Source organism: Suncus etruscus, chromosome 5, assembly GCF_024139225.1.
Source record: "Suncus etruscus isolate mSunEtr1 chromosome 5, mSunEtr1.pri.cur, whole genome shotgun sequence".
NCBI classification, from domain to species: domain Eukaryota; kingdom Metazoa; phylum Chordata; class Mammalia; order Eulipotyphla; family Soricidae; genus Suncus; species Suncus etruscus.
In genome coordinates this window covers 62,630,533-62,650,203 of record NC_064852.1, presented here as the reverse complement: position 1 = coordinate 62,650,203, position 19,671 = coordinate 62,630,533, and the positions used below count along the sequence as shown (strand labels likewise).

The following is a 19,671-nucleotide window of genomic DNA, read 5'->3' as shown; positions in this document are numbered from 1 at the left end:
TTAGGGCTGTGCTGGAGAGAGCTGGTTTGGCCGTGATTTTGGTGAGTATTTAAACCTGCAAATGGCAGCCAGCAAGCATAGCACCTTTTCCTGCACTATTGCTCTGGGCTGCTGAGGAGACAATTCTTCCAGAAATTTGGATGGGCTTTACTTTGCCTGCAGCCCTGTCACTGAAGCTGCAGGATTTTGTGTTTTGAAGGCCCAGGAGCCCCTGAAACACAGGTAGAAGCAGAGTATGTCTGCCTTTCCTTTTTTTTTTTTTGTTTTGTTTTTGGGCCACACCCGACAGTACTCACGGGTTACTCCTGGCTGTCTGCTCAGAAATAGCTCCTGGCAGGCACGGGGGACCATATGGGACACCGGGATTGGAACCAACCACCTTTGGTCCAGGATTGGCTGCTTGCAAGGCAAACGCTCCTGTGTTATCTCTCCGGGCCCTGCCTTACCTTATGGAGAGAAATAATCATCTCAAGGAGAAAATTTCACACCTCTTTGAATTGAGTTGCATGTTTGTTTTGAATTTTTTCTTTTTCATATATATATGAAACAAAAATATAGCAAATATATATTTGCTGCTGAGAAAATATTGATCTTATTGCCATCAGAGTTAGTGGTGGAGAATGTGGAAAAATAATCATCTCAGCTTCTTGGTGGAAAGTGAGTGTGGCGGGGTCTCCATTAGGATGGGGGCCATGTCCAAATCCCTTACAATTCCATCAATTGTTTTGTAATTACTAGGTTCATTTGGCCCTGTGTACATATGTAAACTTGGGTGAACACATCCACATTTAAAGAAAAGCATAAATTCATCTATCATTTGGATTCAGATGATATGTATTTAAAAAATAAAACATTTGCTCCTCTTTTATTTCCCTTTTCAACTACTTGGATCTTAGATTATTTGGGAACATGATAGAATTTTTATAATTATAAGTCCTCTGATGTATGTTAAAGTTATGGTAATTTCAACCAAGGATGAGCTCTATTTACATAAAGTTTAATCATTTTACAATGCTCACAGACCTGCTGCTTTCAATTTCTTTAGGCAGTGTAATAGTTACTTTAATGCAGCTTTATTAGAATCAAAGGGTTTAAATGATTAAATAGAAACACTCTTATTTAACCTAAGATAGGATGGATGAGCATTCCAAGTTAAATTAAATATTTGAAATTAAGTGTTTGGAATGGGGGCCGGAGCGATAGCAGAGCAGTAAGGTGTTTTCCTTGCACATACTGATCCAGGACAGACCTGGGTTTGATCCCTGGTGTCCCATATGATCCCCCATGCTAGGAGCAATTTCTGAGTGTATAGCAAGAGTAACCTCTGAGCATCACCAGGTGTGGCCCAAAATCCAAAAAAAAAAAAAAAAAAAAGAAGAAGAAAATAAAAAATAAATCTTTGGAATGTTTAGCATTTAAATATTTAACATGAAACATTTCAAATGGTTAAAGAATAAAGAATAGAATTTCAACTACACAAGTACGTACCTATCACCTTACTTAATCTTAAAAACAATTTTAAAAAGCATGTTATATTGTTGTATGGAATGTAATTCATTTTATAAAAGAAGTGATCTTCCACTTCTAAGAATCTTTGGGTTCTTATATCTTCAAAATACATATATTTAACAAAAATAAGAACCAATAACAAAGTATTAAAATTACTTTTCCTTCCTTCTATTACTTTTTTTAGTAATGACTAAAGTTATACATTAATTTTTATACCGATGTACTTTGTTTCTTAAAGGTTGCTAATGCCTTAAAATATATAATATTTTCATATTCTATTGTAATATGACAAAATTCAAAACTAAAAATGGAATAAAAAGCTGAACACAGAATATAAGAATGTAAAATATTTAGTTTAATAAATGATGATTGTCATGAAAATACTAGTGGTATGTGATAGGATCAGAAGTGGTTGTAGAAATGGTGAAGGGTTGTTGTTGATAGTAGTCTTATTCTTGTTAGTATCATAGGTAGTCTTGGTGTTGTTCTATTCCTGGTGATAGTGGCAATGGGTATTGTACTGGTATTGATGGTAGAATCAGAAGTGGTAGAGATGTTTTTGTTATTGTTGTTGATAATACAGGTTTTGGTTGTGTTAATAGAGAATGTTGGTGACAACTAACATAGCATAAAAATAGAGTGATGAGCCAAATATAAAATTATGATTCAGGGCTGAGAGATACTATACTGAGTAAGGTTTCTGCTTTGAACTTGGTTTATTTCAGCTCTATCTGGCCACTACATATGCTCCCCTAATGCCACTAGAAGTGATTCTTAACTTACTAACTTAATCCTTGAGCACTGCTAGGTGCTCAAAAAAAAAAAATCCAGCCAGAGTTTAAAAAATTAAAGGACAAATAAAATTAACATAAAAATAACTTGGAAACAATTTTTGTTCTACATTCTATCATAACTAATTTATGCAGCACAATAAATATAGCAGTCCTGTACAGTGGGAATAGTGCTCATATAATGTTAGATGACATTGAATAAGTATTCACTATGTGCCAAGCACCTGATGTGCAAATCTTATTAACTCCTTGCAACAACTCATGAAATATATTGTACTTAGTATTCACATTAAGATGAAGAGATGGAAGCACAGAGAGGTTTATTTATTTTTATATATAAAAAGAAATATGTTATTTATTTGTTTGTTTTTTATTTTTAGGTCACACCCAGCAGAGTTCAGGGGTTACTGCCTATGCACTCAAAATCATTCCTGACAGGCTCAGGGGACTATATAGAATGCCTAGGTTTAAACCCAGGTTGACTGCGTGCACAGAGAGATCTTAAGTAAATTTCTCTCTATCATATTTATAAAGGATAATAGAATCAGGAATCTGTCCTTAGCTCAGTTTTTTTTTCCCCAGTAGTCCCATTGCTGATATTCTTAACTTTGAACTTTCAGCCAAAGAACATTAAGAAAAATAAAGCAGAACCCATGTACAATTACTTTGTCCCTCAAGTCCCCAGATTGTAGTACATAATATTTCTTAGCAGCACACAAAACAATCTCTGAGCTCAGTTTTTAGTCCTACTGATTTGGGGAACATGACAGAAAGTAGATGCACTCAGAGTGCTGATGAACTTTCAAGGGTAAAGGTAAAAGAAGAGATTATACTGGCCCTTTGTCTTGGGCTAAACAGACTCATTATGACATGTGAGGTTAAGGATCTCAGGAGGGCATAGCAGCCCCAATATGTAAACCTTTCGTTTTCAAATGCATGAAACAAATGGTTTCTGAGCCCATTTCTGGTTGTCTGTTGGAGTTGCTGGCTCATTGTTTTTAAGCCCAGGAGAGTTAGTATTTGCAGGACTGGCATCTAGTTGTCATATCTGCACCAAGTATGCAGTCTTGGAAAAAATATTAGCAGATCTCCATTATAACAGATTGAGGAAATATTTTTTATAAGAAGCTTTGATGTTGCTGCTGATTACTGTGGTTTGAGCTGTCAATTGCAACCCACAATTATGGCCAGTCACTCCAAGGTTCATTTTAGGGTGCATTTTTTGGGTTGTTGTTGTCATTGGTTTTTGTATGTTGGTTGGTGACTCTGTATTTCTTTTGCTATAGCCTCTTCTCTGCCCCATCCAAGCAGCTCTGAAAAGGGCCTGACACATTGGCTTTCACGCATGCTTTAATGATTAGCTCCCCTCCCCCTGCCTCTCCATGGGAACATATGGACTCAATGTCTAGTTTTGCTTCTTGGCTTCTGCTTTTTTATATCTTTTGGTCTGCTGCTTTACTAATAAATTCTTTTATGGATTAATTTTTCCTTAAATGTCTTCTTTTTTAAGAAAGATGGAAGAGAAACTCTTGACTTGTCATTCTCCCTGATCCTTTCTGCTGTTGGAAAACATGGCTACCAGTACACATAGAGATATTAGCTTGTAATTAACTAAAACTGAAATTTGGAGGATGATCATACTTGTGCTAAAGTCTAGACCATATCATCACTTTAATCTTTTACCACATGCTTTATGCGTGCATCAATGTTTTAATTCCAAAGAAAATTTTCATCATCTCAAATAATGCTACTATAAAATACAAGCCAGGAATATAAAATGTAGATTTACAAATAATCAATGTCTGTGGTAAATTAATGTGTTTTGTCACTTGTTTCAGAACCCCCCGAAAACCTAGAAAATAGTGTCTTTATTAAGAGATTTGCATTGCTTATTTATAATGGAGGAAAAAGTCATTGACTTTATTAACAAGCATTAATATGAGTGGAAAGATGGGGAGCACATGGAAAGTATGTTTGTACTTAGCAGGCTATCAGAGTGACGGTTATTTATTTTTTATTTTTTCTGATGTTTATAGGAATGTCAATATTAAGAATTTTTAGTCGTATTAAAAAGGTTTAAGATTGTAAAGTTGCTAATAAAGTTTTACGAGGTTAACAATGCCACTTGTAGAGTGTGTAACCTCAAATTTGAGTTTCTCAAGGAATTATTGTAGGGAAATGCCTATGGAAGATTCCTAGAGCAAACATATGTGGTGTTTGTCAAAACTAATTACAGATTGTTAGAATTTAGGAGTTTGATGGCGGGAGTGAGGAAATCTGCTGCTCTAAAAAAAGTGCAAAATGATGCTAATGTTAATAATAACTAGCTAATCATTACATCTGCTGAAGCTTTGTATGTCAATTACATTTTCAACACCAATAAATAAAAATGCGTGATGCATAGGAGTGATGGTCAAAATAAATAGGAGGGCCCCTGTTAAAACCAAATAATCATATAGCATTTACTCTTATCTAACTTTGGAGTGTGGCACCAACTTTCTGAAGAACGAGGAAATTTCTGAGATTATGCCTATTGACTTGTGCTTAGATTTCAATGACAGAAAGTGGCAGCAAGTGTAGGCTAACAAAATGTGCCCATTTGCACAGGAGCCTTATTTTAGATCAGGAAAATATTTAATTTAGAATAAGCAAAGCAATAAAGTGAATTTTAATGACTCTTATTGAATTAAAAATGTGAGCCACAAGCGCTTGAACTAAATTAAAAAACACTTATATTGAGTTAATGGTGAGTATAAAGAATTAAATCAATAACCCCTCCCACCATTAAGTTAAAAAAAAAAACAGTGAGAACATTTTATTAACTGTGTTGCTTTAAATTCAGCCATATATGTGCTCTCAATTTGCAAAGATTTTTGGCTCCTGAATGTGGGCTTCAAAAACTGCTAGTATATATAAATCAAAACCATGAATAAAACTGAGCTTCACTCAATATAATCACTCCACTCAATATCATCACAATGAATTAGGACAGCTTTCTGGGTATCACATGCTGTTATGTTTCTGAAGAAGCAATCCCTAGTAGTGAAGTGAACCCACTCTAGCCAATGACTTCGAATGACATTTATTATAACTTATAAGTTATGTAACTAAGTGGAGGTAAATTCCCCATATGGGAAATATTAGGTCAGAACATGAAATTGCTGTTGTTGTAGGTCAAAAGATGGTTGAATAACAGCAATTTCATATAGCTTAGCCTAATATAGCCCTCTGGAATTCATTCATCCATCTATCTGCCCATTGATCCATCTGTCAGTCATTCAACAACACATGTCTGCTCTGCCAGGTGTTGGGTATACAGTGATTAAACAAAGATGTGGCACTTCATTTAGAATGAGAAACAAATTGACAACAAAGTTTTCTTAAGTGTATAATAAACAATTGAGCTAAGCACTATCACAATATGTAGGTGACAAAAAGAATTTGAAAGAAACCAAAGAACATGGCTTCAGAGGAAGGAACCTTGTAGGTTGTGCCAGTGTGAAGCACTGGAACCTGTCATGAAGCAGGAAAAGAATGCTGCAGTGGAGGGAAAAAATTGAGAACCTGACTGGGGTGGAAAGTAAGAGATCATACATCTAAATTACCCCAAAAAGCTGTAAAGTGGGTGATAGGTTCTGTTTCTGGGCTTCATCCTGGATGTTTATCTGCCCAAATCTTTGGACTGATGAACAAATGAGATGATTTGGCCAACTTATTTGCTCAAATGTTGTCTCTTGGACCAAGTATCCCTGAGATGTAGACTTAGGATATCATTACTCTTCTAAGGCCTTAATCAGAATTAGGGCAGAGAGATAGAAATTATTATTATACATTTTATAGATATGGAAACTAAGACACAGGAGCTTGAGTGACTTGTCCATCGTATCAGAGTGGCAGGTGATAGGACTAGGTTGGACTTTGTGATCTGCCCTTGATTTCTCTGTTATGTGATTTCCCTACCCTATTCCTCCCATGAATGTTACTAAAATGCATGTTGTACGACTTGATTTTCTTCAAGAAATGCTGTAGTCACACCATGACCCTATGAGTCAAAGGACATGTCTCTCCCAAATCAATGCAACTTTTCTTTATGAACTAAAGAAAGATGGAAACTTCATACATAAGAACTTGGATAAGGAGAGACACAGGCTCCATACTGAAAGAACAAACTTAACTTCTAACTTTTGAAAAAGATCTTAGGTGTCAAGGCATTTATGTATAGTCCAGTGATATTAACATGGTTAAGAGAGAAGCAAGAACTAAGCATGGCATCATCCTTTGCAGCACAGACCTTCTAGTTCCAGACTTCTCCGTGAAATCTCAGCCAGTCTCCACAGAGAACTAGGAGGTAGTTTTTGCATTCTGGGCCAGACTGATAAGGGGAAGATCGTGGCAACAGTCAAGGGTCCAGTGAATGATGAGTTCCCAGAACAGGATTACCTTTGCCACTGAAACATTCTCTTTTCCAGTGTTTTTCAACCTTTTTGTACAAAGGCACACTTTTTTCATAAAAAGAAAAGCACGAGGCACACCACCGTTAGAAAATGTTAAAAAAATTTAACTCTGTGCCTATATTGACTATATAAAAAGTAATTCTCTTGAATAGAAATCAAATAAACACAAAAATTATTTTATATTTACTTTATTATAAAAATATCTAATGAGTGGTCTATTTGTGAGCCAAAGGCACATGTTATGGATGAAATTGGAATTTTTTCCATGGCACACCAGATAATATCTCACGGCACACTAGTGTGCCATGGCACAGTGGTGGAAAAACACTGCTCTTTTCTAATGCCAACCCACAAAAATATGTTTCAGGATTACTGCTTTATTTTACCCTTGCCCTATTACAAATGGCAGGACATATTTCTCAGTCCCAGGGTCAGAATTCATAGGCTATATTCTCTCTTCTTCCTAGGTGCCGCCAAGCAGAAAAAGATGCCTGTGCAACCACTGGCACCACAAGCAAGGAAGAATGCCATGCCATCGTGCTTGTCTCCCAAATTCTTAGGCACCTGGTGAGTGTGTTTGGGGGGAGTGTGTGTCCTTTTCTGGCAGCAGGATGAAGGCACATCCTATCCAGGAAGTTGGGATAAGGGTCTTTCTGGACTCTACAGTGCCTGTATTGATTTCAGGATCCTGCCTGGGATCAGAGCTGGAACTGAGGGGAAGCCTGTAACACTGTGAAATGTGATCAAGCTGGTTTGTTTCAGAGTGCCCAGACTTTGTGACACCTGCCTATTTGTTACATGAATGCTCTTACACAACTGTCTGGAAACTCCTTTGAATCCTGGTGCAATCCTGTGTGCAACAATGCCAAGCTACCTCAGTGTAGGTGGGCACCACTTGTTTCTATTTCTCTAATTTTTGTCTGTATAGAACTCCATAATTGACATTGTGGATTTCATTTGAGTCATTCTTTTGCCTACACACTCTAAAATCTAGATGACTAGGGTATATTACTTTGCCTAGTCACCTTTATAGACAATACAAGCATTTTTAAAGCTCAAGTTTTCCAAGGAACATTTTTCAGTGCATAAAGTTAGAAGCTGCAACACAAAAGTCTATTAATGGACAAATGGACACTGAAACTATAGCAGCCACTGTGACAGAATACCACTCAGCAATGAAAAGGAAGGAGCTGCTGATAGATTGACCTGCATAATGAATCTCAAAGATTTATGCTAATGAATGATGGTAGGCTTAAGAGACTGCATGCTGTGTGATTTCACTTATGTGAGATTCTGGAAAAGGCAAGGCTATCAAGAAAAATTACTCCCAAAGTTTAGTAAGTTCTAGAAGACAGCCTAAATCTCTGTGGAAGAAGAGGGTGAAATAGTGAGAGCAAATTCTAGGCTTTATTTAAGAGAGGATAGAATCCTATGACTTTATACATTGAAACATGCTTTCTTAGAAAATCTCTTCTATACTTGAGAGATAAATTTGAATATGACAAACTGAATAAAACATCTACTATTATATAAATACCTTTTTTTTTTCTCATGTTGAGTGTTCAGAGGTGATATAATCTAATCAATTTAGTGATCACTTTGCTTTGAGAAATGTACAAAGGAACTTAGGATTCTGCATGTAGTTTCAGGTAGAATCATTGTCTCCCCAAGGTTCAGTCTTTGAGTTTCTAAAGATTCCTTGAGTGTCCACTTTAAGGCCTACTTAGAGAATAGAGATTGAAGAGGAGGCCAAAGGATAGAGGTGGATTGGTATTAAAACATTGTATGCTTAGAGGGAAACCTGGATAGATAATGATTGTCTTTGGGGACAATAAGCCACACTTAGTTCTTGAAAAGTATAGAGGACTACTGACTCATCAGTATGAAGAATATTGTCACAAATGAATTCAAGTTATGAATTTGCATCTTGCATTACTCTCTAATATTCTTCTTCTCATATTCTTATTAAGCCCACCAGGAGACATGTATTTCCTTGCTTCTCACAGTTGACATTTTCTCTGCTAAGTATCACTGTTCTGTAAATTTTCCAATAAAAATTTACTCACCCACATCTGCAAACTCCATTGCATACTTTGGACTTATTTATATAATACACTTTGCAGTTTTTTTTTCTTCCAGAATTTCATGACCAACTAGACATTTGGAAGCTCCAAATGAAATGAGCACAACTTCTGTCTCAGGAACCAACTTTATATGTAAATAACAACAACTGTTTGTGTGATCTTGTCACAAGGTCATATAATGACAAGATTAGACAAACCTGGCTCATTGATAAAATTCTACTGTTCATTGAACTCACTCTTCCAAAACTGTAGGTTCTCAGAATAATAGTATTATATGGTGTTTCAGGGGTTTTATTTGGGAGGGGCACTATACCTGGTGGCTCCCAGAAATCACTTCTGGCAGGCTCAGGAAACAATATGGTATACTTGGGATTGAACCTGGGAAGTCCACATGCAAGGCAAATAAATTCCTTACCCACTATACTTTCACTTCAGCTCCAGTATTATAGTTTTTTTGTATTGCAAGGCATTTATGAATTTCTAACCTAGAATCCCTCAAGTATTGAAGTTAACAGTGAGGTTTATGGGGTCCTCTAAGTCATGGTCTATGTTTAACTTCTTCCATTTTACTTGAAGCTTCCTCTATGACTTGTTTTAATTTTGATACTAATAATAAAATATTAATTGTAAAATATTATGTGGAATTCAAACACAATTTTGATTCTTAAAAGACATCCAGGCTGGTCTATAACATCACCTGGAACCAATCCTCTACCACGGAAGACCCTACACTGCTCAGACATCGACCTGCTCAAAAGAGACTTCCCTTAACACTGAGAAGACTTAACAACAACAACGACCTGCTTACAGGACAGGGCTCCCTGCATTGCCCTTTGATTGTGAGGTGAAACGAGAGGATGCTCCACATCCTGACTTCAATGTAGGATATGAAGATTCCAGGATCTTTAATACAGAAACATGATACCAACAACAGACTGTATAAAAAATAAAAGTGTGTTGGCACTACAGACAATGTCTTGGAACAGACGAGCTAGTTTGCCTGGAGCCTAGAGTTGGTCTTGTGCCAGGAAACTTCAGGGGTCGGGTCTCTTTGTATTTAGGTCAAGGTTATTTCTTTCCATGTCCCTCATATTTTGGTGGGCCTATGCAAACAACAATTGCCACTCTAACACCATTTTTACTGTGCTACTTTGACTCTAATCTTTAAAAAGAACCCACTGAAAATTTGAGGTTAACTTAAGCTAATATGCATGTATATGGAAATGTAAAAAAATACTATGCCTGTAATGTTTAAGGAATTAAGTATGTTTTATGGCTTTAGATTGCCTTGTGTGCTGTTAAGAAATATTATAATGTGTTACAATCTGGGGACTTGAAGGACAAAGTAATTGTACATGGATTCTGTCTTATTTATCTTAATGTTCTTTGGCTGAAATTTCAAAGTTAAGATATCAGCAAGGGGACTTCTGAGAATTATGTTATGGGTGATTGTCCTTCCACTGTAACTTTACCTTGTCCTCTTTCTTTGCATCCTTGTTCTCATAATTAAAAATAAAAAATTAATAAACAAAGAGAAAAAATGTTGAAAAATAAATGTGTAACACAATTTCTTCTTTTTACATTAAGACTACGTAGTACAGAGATATGGAGTGAATTGTCCAACTCTTAGGTAAGTAATCTACCACCTGCTATTTCTAGATCATTTTATTATTCTATTTATTTCATTATTTTAGATCATCTACTATTTCTAGATATACCATCTACTATTTCTAGCTCATTAGAAATATCATTAGACCATCCAGGCCTAATAATGTAAATAAAGGTGTTAGTGTTGCTTAGCTTTGTCTTAGACTTTTATTTGACTGGGATCTTGTCTCTGCCTTGCTAGACTTTTCTATGCTGCAGAAAAATGATTATCGCAGGATTTTTCTTGTGCTATGGAAAATTCTGAGAGCTTGTTTTGTTAGTTTAACTTTTTCTCAGCTTGTCTGCTGGGGTGATGTCATCTGTGATGTTGCCACTCTTAAGAATCCACCCGCCCCCCACTATTCACATCTTTCAAGTCCAGATAGCTTTCTGCCTTTTTGTCTAGTTAGTTGTGTCTTCATTCTTTCTCTCTTTACTGTGCCCTCTACTTTTGATATCCTTGAGGCTGTTGGTGTTTTGCAGTTCAGTTTTCAACTTTGCAGAAAGAGGTTGTCGAATCATCTATTGGTTTTGGAGAGCACCCTTGTCTGTAATTATTTCCCCCCTGTCATCCTTGAAGAAGACCAGCCCATTGTGGCATTATTACTAGTTGTTGTCTGGGCTTTCCCATTAAAGAATGTGTCTTGAAGGAAATCAATAGCATGGCCATTTTCAGAATAACAATAATTGTTGATATCTTCCTGGACAGTTGATCCTGGACAGTTGAATGAAATACTTGGTGATGCTCAGTTTGGTCACTCCACATTACTTGACTGTCTCACTAGGCAAAAAGGATTTTTACTACTTCTTCTCATTCCAAATATCCAAGGAGCTGTTAGAGACTAGGCAAAAATGGAGAATGAGCACTTTTTCGCAAAAACAGAAAGCTCTTGCCTCAGAGTAATGAGCAAACATAAAGTCATCATGAAGCTTGCAGTGCTTTCCAAAGTGAGTGATGCATTTCCTGGCATGTTGCTGAATGATTCAGGTAGATATAGTAGCCATGGATATGATTGGAGGCACTTTCTTTTTACTCACTTTTGGTTTACTCACTGCAAAAAGGTAGATTTTCAGGTGAATGCTAAATATTTTTTTCTAAAGGGTTCTATAGATTCTTTTAGAAATAAGTTAGGGAATCTCTGAGAAAGCCTCAATAATTTGGGACAGTTATTGCATAGGACAGTGAAAATTAGTAAAAAGGCTAAACTACATTAACTTCAACTTAATATTGAAGAGAGTTTGTTGTTAATAGATCACAAGATATATGTTTGAAAAATTCAGATTTTAATCCACACTCATGCATTAGGTTACTGGATGACTTCAGGTGGAATTCTTCCACTCTGAGTCTAAATTTTCTCATTTAAAACACAAGTGTGAACACAGACTATGGTAAGAATTGGGAGGCCTTATCTTTTCTTTTTTTTTGTAATTTTTAATATATATATTTTAATATGGTGAAGGATTTTATATATATGTATATATATATGTATACATATATATAAAATCCTTCACCAGTGCAACATTCCCATGATCAATATCCCAAGTGTCCTTCCTCCTCACCTCACACCGGCCTGTATTCTAGACAGGCTTTCTACCTGTGTTTTATACACTGACTGTATAGAAAGAGGAGGTACAGTAAATGCACCCTATATACACCTCAACACAGGCCCTTTGCCTGGTCTGTATTGTGAATTGGGATACAAAAAAAAAAAAAAAAAAACAAAACAGAAGTGCGGAAGTTTTACATCTCATATTATATCCTGAGGATTTTTATTTTGCTACAAACCCTACACAGACAATATTCTGAGTGCTTTAAGGAAATACGGAGCTGGTCTGCACCATGGACCCTATTGTAAGACCTGCCACTGTGTTCAGCTCAAGCAGAAACAGTTGTGTATTAGGCCAACAAATCATTGCCAAAAGGAATTGGCTTTATTTGAATAGAATGTTAGTAATTAGAACATTAATTGTTCAAATGTAAATGCTTGCTTATGCAATGCTTAAAAGGACCCATTTTTCCTCAATAGGTTGAGCAATTCTCTCCAATTGCAGTTGTCCTTTTAAGTTGTCTAGCTGTGCTTTTTTTTTTATGAACTGTTACAATTATTTATGATTTATGCCTTCTCCAAAAGGGATTTGAAGCAGCTTAAAACTGAAAATACACACAAAAACATGACAATTATAATTTAAAAAAAGGAAAAGAAGACAACAGAAAGTAATTACATGCAGGAGAGACAGCTCTCCAGATACCTGGGATGAGTTTGTCTCTGCATTTGGTCCCTGGCCAGGTGAAGTGCACATCCTCAGTTTTATATGCACAGAGGGAGTCAGGAGGAACTTGAAGTTTGGTGTTCTATGAGTACAGTCAAAGACTTAGTGTTTCAAGTTTAGTGAGAAGCCTAGGTTCATTTCCATAAGAGTAAGGGGGAAGATAAATTTGCAGACAAATTCTTCAGGTGCAATGTGACTAAAGTAAAATTTTCACAGATCTCTAAATTACTTTGAATGTGTAAAAAACTTCAAGGTATGGAACTCCTAATTATTATGTTTATTTAAATATTGATTAAATATGTGATTATATAAAATTCTACATACATAAGGAAGCATGAACACAAAATAAAATTTTAAATGTTTGAAGATAAAAATAATATAAATCATCGTTTATTTTTTATTTTTTAAATAAACATATTTTTTATTTTTATTTATTTATTTTATTTTTGGTTTTTGGGTCACACCCATCATTGCTCAGGGGTTACTCCTGGCTCTACGTTCAGAAATCGCTCCTTCTCAGGCTTGGGGTACCATATGAGATGCTGGGATTCAAACTACCGTCCTTCTGCATGCAAAGCAAATGCCTTACTTCCGTGCTATCTCTCTGGCCCCCATTGTTTATTTCTTATTTGCTTTGCTTAGCCTTCAAAATATGTTTTCACACTAAATAGAACAAAATCACCACCTCTGATACTCAGCAACAACACTAAAGATATCCTGAATGTAAAATCATGGCCACCATTTCCCTAGAGCACTCACTATTTTTTTTTTTTCATTTTCTTTTTTTTTTTTTTATTTTTAATTATGAGAACAAGGGTGCAAAGAAAGAGGACAAGGTAAAGTTACAGTGGAAGGACCATCACCCAAAACATAATTCTCAGAAGTCCCCTTGCTGATATCTTAACTTTGAAATTTCAGCCAAAGAACATTAAGATAAATAAGACAGAATCCATGTACAATTACTTTGTCCCTCAAGTCCCCAGATTGTAACACATTATAATATTTTTTAACAGTACACAAAGCAATCTGAAGCCATAAAACTTACGTAACTCCTTAAACATTACAGGCATAGTATTTTCTTACATTTCCATATACATGCATATTAGCTTACATTAACCTCAAATTTTAAGTGAGTTCTTTTTAAGGATTAGAGTCAAAGGAGCACAGTAAAAATGGTGTTAGAGTGGCAATTGTTGTTTGCATAGGCCCACCAAAATATGAGGGACATGGAAAGAAATAACCTTGGCCTAAGTACAAAGAGACCCGACCCCTGAAGTTTCCTGGCACAAGACCAAGTCTTGGCTTCAGGCAAGCTAGATCGTCCAATCCAATACATTGTCTGTAGTGCCAACACACTTTTATTTTTCACACAGTCTCTGTTGTTGGTATCATGTTTCTGTATTAAAGATCCTGGAATCTGCATATCTTACATTGAAGTCAGGATGTGGAGCATCCTCTCCTTTCACCTCACAATCAAAGGGCAATGCAGGGAGCCCTGTCCTGTAAGCAGGTCGTTGTTGTTGTTAAGTCTTCTCGGTGTTAAGGGAAGTCTCTTTTGAGCAGGTCAAAGTCTGAGCAGTGTAGGTCTTTCGTGGTAGAGGATTGCTTCCAGGTGATGTTATAGACCAGCCTGGATGTTTCGTGGATGGCTTCCCTGGTTCAGGGGAGAATGGATTATGCCCTTTCTTCTGAGGTCTGTGCCAGGTCGTTATGTCAATGTTCAGGGTGTAAGGTCCCTCTGCACTACAAGATTTGTGTGTTCCAATCTCTATTAAATAGGATCTTATTTGTATGTATAGTATTTTCCCATTTTAATGTGCCTATGCAAATAAGAAGCAATGCCACGTGGTGTTATTGGCGCATATGGGGGCCATAAGAACAATTCCAATGATTCCCATGACATAGTTCAATCATAAGCATTAAACTGGGGGACTCTTCCACCAAAATTCCTTGTTAAACAGCTCAAAAAGAGAAGATAAAAAGTGGTAAAAAGTGGTTAGAATCATCACTGTATAAGACAAAATTTAGTAAGAATTATAGCTGTCCGAAAAAAAAACCCACAAAATATTCTAAAGAAATACGTGTCCATTTTATGTATCTTGAAACAGTTTGGGATTGTCACACACAATGCACAGCTTTGGACTGTGATTAGGATTGTACACTACTGAAGTTAAAAAGAGTAATGTAGGTTAGTGATGTTTGAGAGGGGGTTAGAGAGTTAAGGAGTAAAAAAGAGCTTTGTATGGGTCTGGGAAAGGGCAGAATACAAAATGAACATTCTGTATATGCAAAACATAACATAAGAATAAGGAATATTCTGAATACATGAAGTACATGAAGTACGCGCAGGGGCGTGAGCCCCCCGCGCGGTTCTGTAGTTTTTGGATGCCTTGGTCCCCTGGACTAGGTGGTCAGCTCAGGGGGCCTGTGGCTAGCTGTCCTGCCCAGAGCCGCCAACATACCAGGCAAAGACCCAGAAATCCTGGCATGCGGAGTGCTCTGAGCCCAGCCGAGCCTCTGTAGTTTTGGATGCCTAGGGAGGAATTTCTCCCCCCCCTCCCCCCAGGGCCCAATTAACCAGGCGTGGCCTTGAAGACCCACCAGGTTTGGGGGGACCTTGGTCCCCTGGACTAGGTGGTCAGCTCAGGGGGCCTGTGGCTAGCTGTCCTGCCCAGAGCCCCCAACATACCAGGCAAAGACACCCAGAAATCCTGGCATGCGGAGGAGCACTCACTATTTGTTGGCTACTGACCAAGTGTCCTCATTTAATCCATGCATTAATTTTAGGTGTGACTATTCTTCTTTGCCTTCTTTCATAGAAGAGAGATGGATACATGGGGGAAGTTTTACTAATTTGCTCAATACTGTCTATAGAGCTGGGATTCAGTCACTCTGGTTTTGGTTTTCTTATACTGTGCTATTTCACCTACCGAGTTTGAGTTGGAGTAATTACAGTTAAGTAAAGAAGACAGTGTCATTCCGATATGATTAAAATACTCAATTTGCTGCATTAAGACACTGGGAGCAAATATCTATTGATTGATTGACAGGAAGAGGCACAGCTCCTGCCCTCAAATGAAGGGAGGTCAAGGTAATATGGCAACACTGGGGAAAAAAACTGATCTTTAGATAACTTATTTGGTACCAGGTTGTTGACATATAGGATTTTGTTTAATCCTCATAATCCTATGCAGGATCATTAACTCTACTATATACATGGGGTAACATAAACTTCAGTTTATAACCTCCTCCTAGAAATTTTATGAAGTTAATTATGTTTGTTCAAATTTATGTGTAATAATTAAAGCCCAGGATCTCAGAATAGGACTTTGTAGATAGTACCTTTAAAAAGGTAATTCAGGTAAAATGTGAAAATTAAAATGGATTCTAATAAAATATGGCTGGCTTTTTTGGGTCACACTTGGCAGCGTTCAGGGGTTACTCCTGGTTCTATGCACAGAAATCACTCCTTGCAGGCTCGGGGGACCATATGGGATGCCAGGATCCTTCTGCATGCAAGGTAAATGGCCCACATCCATGCTATCTTTTCAGTCCCCATGACTGGCTTTTTTAAGTGAAGAAGAAATTTAAGCACAGACACTAAAGTGGGAAAACTATGTGAAGATCCAGGGAAAGAAGAATATCTATAAGTCAAGAGTGCTCAGAAAAAAAGAAATTCTGTTGTCTCCTTGATTGTTACCTTCTAGAAATACAAAAAATATATTTCTGTTGTAGCAGCCACTCAAGCATAAAACACTGGTTTGACAGTACCCAACACAGGGAATTTGTTTTCAGATATGATAATTCTAAAGCTCTGATTGGCATTTCTTTGTAATATGGAAATGATAGGGCAGTGATGTGGGAGGTAGTCAGATAAGAATCAAAGGAATGATGTTCACAGAGTGAAGTGATGAGCAGGAATTATGGGCAGAGATAAGGGTCAGCAAATGACCCTTGAGTGAGATGAGTATTCGACTGGTAGAGAAACTTACGGCAGACACAGACGACCACAAGAGAAATGCAAGGATATTCCAGGCCACATGGTAGCTATTTCTGATGGCTTTCAGAACCTCTGTTCCAGCTGTCTGAATGGATGTGTGGCCAGCTAAGCACAGATGTGCTTACAGCTCTGAGGAATGTTGAACTTGACTAAAGACAAGGAGATGGTCTCTAAATCAAGAGTTTCTTTTATGGACAACTTTTCCTCCTAAAAACCACAAAGATGACCCAAAACAAAGAAACCAGCAGCTTCCCATATTTATTAAGAAGCAGGCAATGAAAAAGAAGTGACTTGAAGGCACTCTCAGAAGAGATAGTTAATCTGAGAACTCAGAGCCTTGGAAAAAGAAAGCTGACCACAAACCAGTCTCAGGACTGAACACAAAGCATAAAAGTGAGCAAGGGGAGGGGTCCCAACTTTGACACACAATGTATCAAATATAATAAGTCCTGTGAGGCTAATCAAATCCCCTGTCACCCCAACCCTGTACTATGGCAAATAGTAAAAGCAGATGTTTTGCAAACTGGTAACAACTCAGAAGTTATTTTCTTGTGATTGGCATGGGGGTCAGGGTTGGGAAGGGGAGATTAATAGGAGGGGTGGAGAGAGAAGACTTTGGGGCAGGATCCCAAATATTAGTGTACCAGAAATCTTATCCCACCATTCTCCAACAATAGAGAAAAGAGAACTTAATTTAGTTTGGGTAAGGAAAGAAGATCTATTGTAACATGGAAGAAATTCAAATCTGATAGAAGAACAAAGCAAAATTTTCAATTGCTGTGATTTATCCAGCCCCAGTATGAATGAATGAATGCCTGATTCATTTCTTTCAAATACCTACCTGCCAAGGCCAATTGAAATACTTCATGGTAAGGAAAGAGTGGAGACAGAAAGCCCCTTGTTATGCCTTTGGAAATTTTCTATGCATCATCCTGAAACTTTGGCTCTCCATGGAAAAACTTTTTCCACTTCACATTTTCTAGACATCATTAGTAGGAACAGGGACCACCTATTATTGTTGAGAGTAGGACAAGTTCTCTGTGTCATTGTCTTCAGCCTAAAAGCAGAATGCACTGAGAGCCCACATCTATCCCATTTTTGGTCTTGCAGGAACTCTCTAACTAATACATATAGCTCGGAGGCTGGCCAGAAGTAGATTTAGGACTTCTGGAAGGAGCTAGACTAGGCTTAGTTTTTATGTAGTTCACGGATATTTTTCTGACTCTTAGGATGGAGATCCTACCAGGACATTTTATTGCCTTTGTTTTTGAGTATTAGATCTAATGCACTGTGCATACTAATGTATACTACTTGAGTTTTAATATAGTCACACTCTTGAAATCATCACAACAATCTATTACATAAATACATGCATTACCTTCAAAAGTTTCATCAAATTATATAAAGCAGAGGTCATCATGTAGCCTTCCAAGGACATTTATCTAGCCTGCAGGGTGTTTTTGCTACCACTGCTTGCCCTGCTTAGTAGCCAGCTTATCCCAGGCCTCAGTGCGCATGTGTGTTATGTGTGCTACACTTTCTGACTCTCCTTCTTCTAGTTTTTATTTTTAAAACTATGATATGGCCCTCCAATGGTTTAAGGGACAATGAACTGGCCCCTTATTTGAAAAAGTTTACGGATTCCTGACATAACTGTGAGATATGTAAATAAATGAAATACTACTCAGCAATAAGAAATAAATGAAATCATGCTTCATTATGTGGATAAAAAGAGAGGGCATCATGCTGTGCATTAGTCAGCCAGAAAAAGAGAGAAAGACACAGATCTTTCTCATATGAAAGATATAAAGAAACATAAGAAGGGAATAAGAAATAGTCAAAGGCAGCAGAACCTAAGAACTGGTCTCTCTGGCACTACCTATTCAGTTTCTTGATGTTGGATTTCTACACCATATAGTAATTTTAATTTTATTTACCATATGTGTCTTATGTTAGAGATTTTTTAATGGTCTTTTTTTTTCTTTTTGACATAACTGGTGGTGCTTAGGAATTACTTCTGAATATGCTTATGCTTTTCCGGCTTTGCTTGGGGCAGGTTTTCTATGCCAGGACTTGAATCTGGCTAATCTGTATGCAAGGAAAGAGCCTACCAACTATGCTATTACTTGGGCCTGATGCAAGGGACTGAATTCATATCTCATGAACAGGAGGAAGTGCAGGTATTCCTGTGCTCTACCACTGAATCACGTCTGCCTCCTAGAAGTTCTAATTTATTTTTGAAGAACCCCTAAGTGATTTTCCACAATACTATTTCCAATTTAAATATTCCATAGTACTCTTATCTCCACATTTCTCCATTTATCCTTTATTTTTATGTTTCTGTCTTTATAGTACTCATCTTAACAGGCAAAAGTGATAGTTCACTTTTAATTTGATTTGAACATTTCTGACCATTCATAATTTTGAAGTCTTTTTAATATACTTGTTGGATTTTGGCATTTCCCTTTTTTACTTCTTTCAATGCATCTTTACTTCAAGTTTATGATATATATTCAGCATACAACCTTATAGATGAGTAATATTCAATAAAATCAAGAATTATGAACATCCTGAGAGAAATAATACTTGAATTCTGAAACTTTTGAGTGTTCCTCTTAATATTCACTAATTTGAGTTAATTATATAGAGAACTAGACATTAGTATAAGGGAAACACATTTTAAACAATTTTTACATTTCTTTTTTAAAATAATTTTTATTTTGATCATAGTGGCTTACATATTGTTGACAATAATATTTTAGGTACATATTAACATAAAATGAGAGAAATTCCCATCACCGAATTGTTCTCCCTACACCTCCATTCCCATCCTACCTCCCATATCCTCCTCCCTCACCCCTGGGGCTGCTAGAATAAGTGGTCCCCTCTGTGTCTAGCTTAATATTTAGTGGTCT

At 36.9% G+C, this 19,671-nt stretch overlaps 1 pseudogene; it reads left to right on the top strand.

The window, feature by feature from the left end:
- Positions 1 to 12,070: 12,070 nt before the first annotated feature.
- LOC126010198 (uncharacterized) lies at positions 12,071 to 12,190 on the top strand (annotated as a pseudogene).
- The last annotated feature ends 7,481 nt before the right edge of the window (positions 12,191 to 19,671 follow it).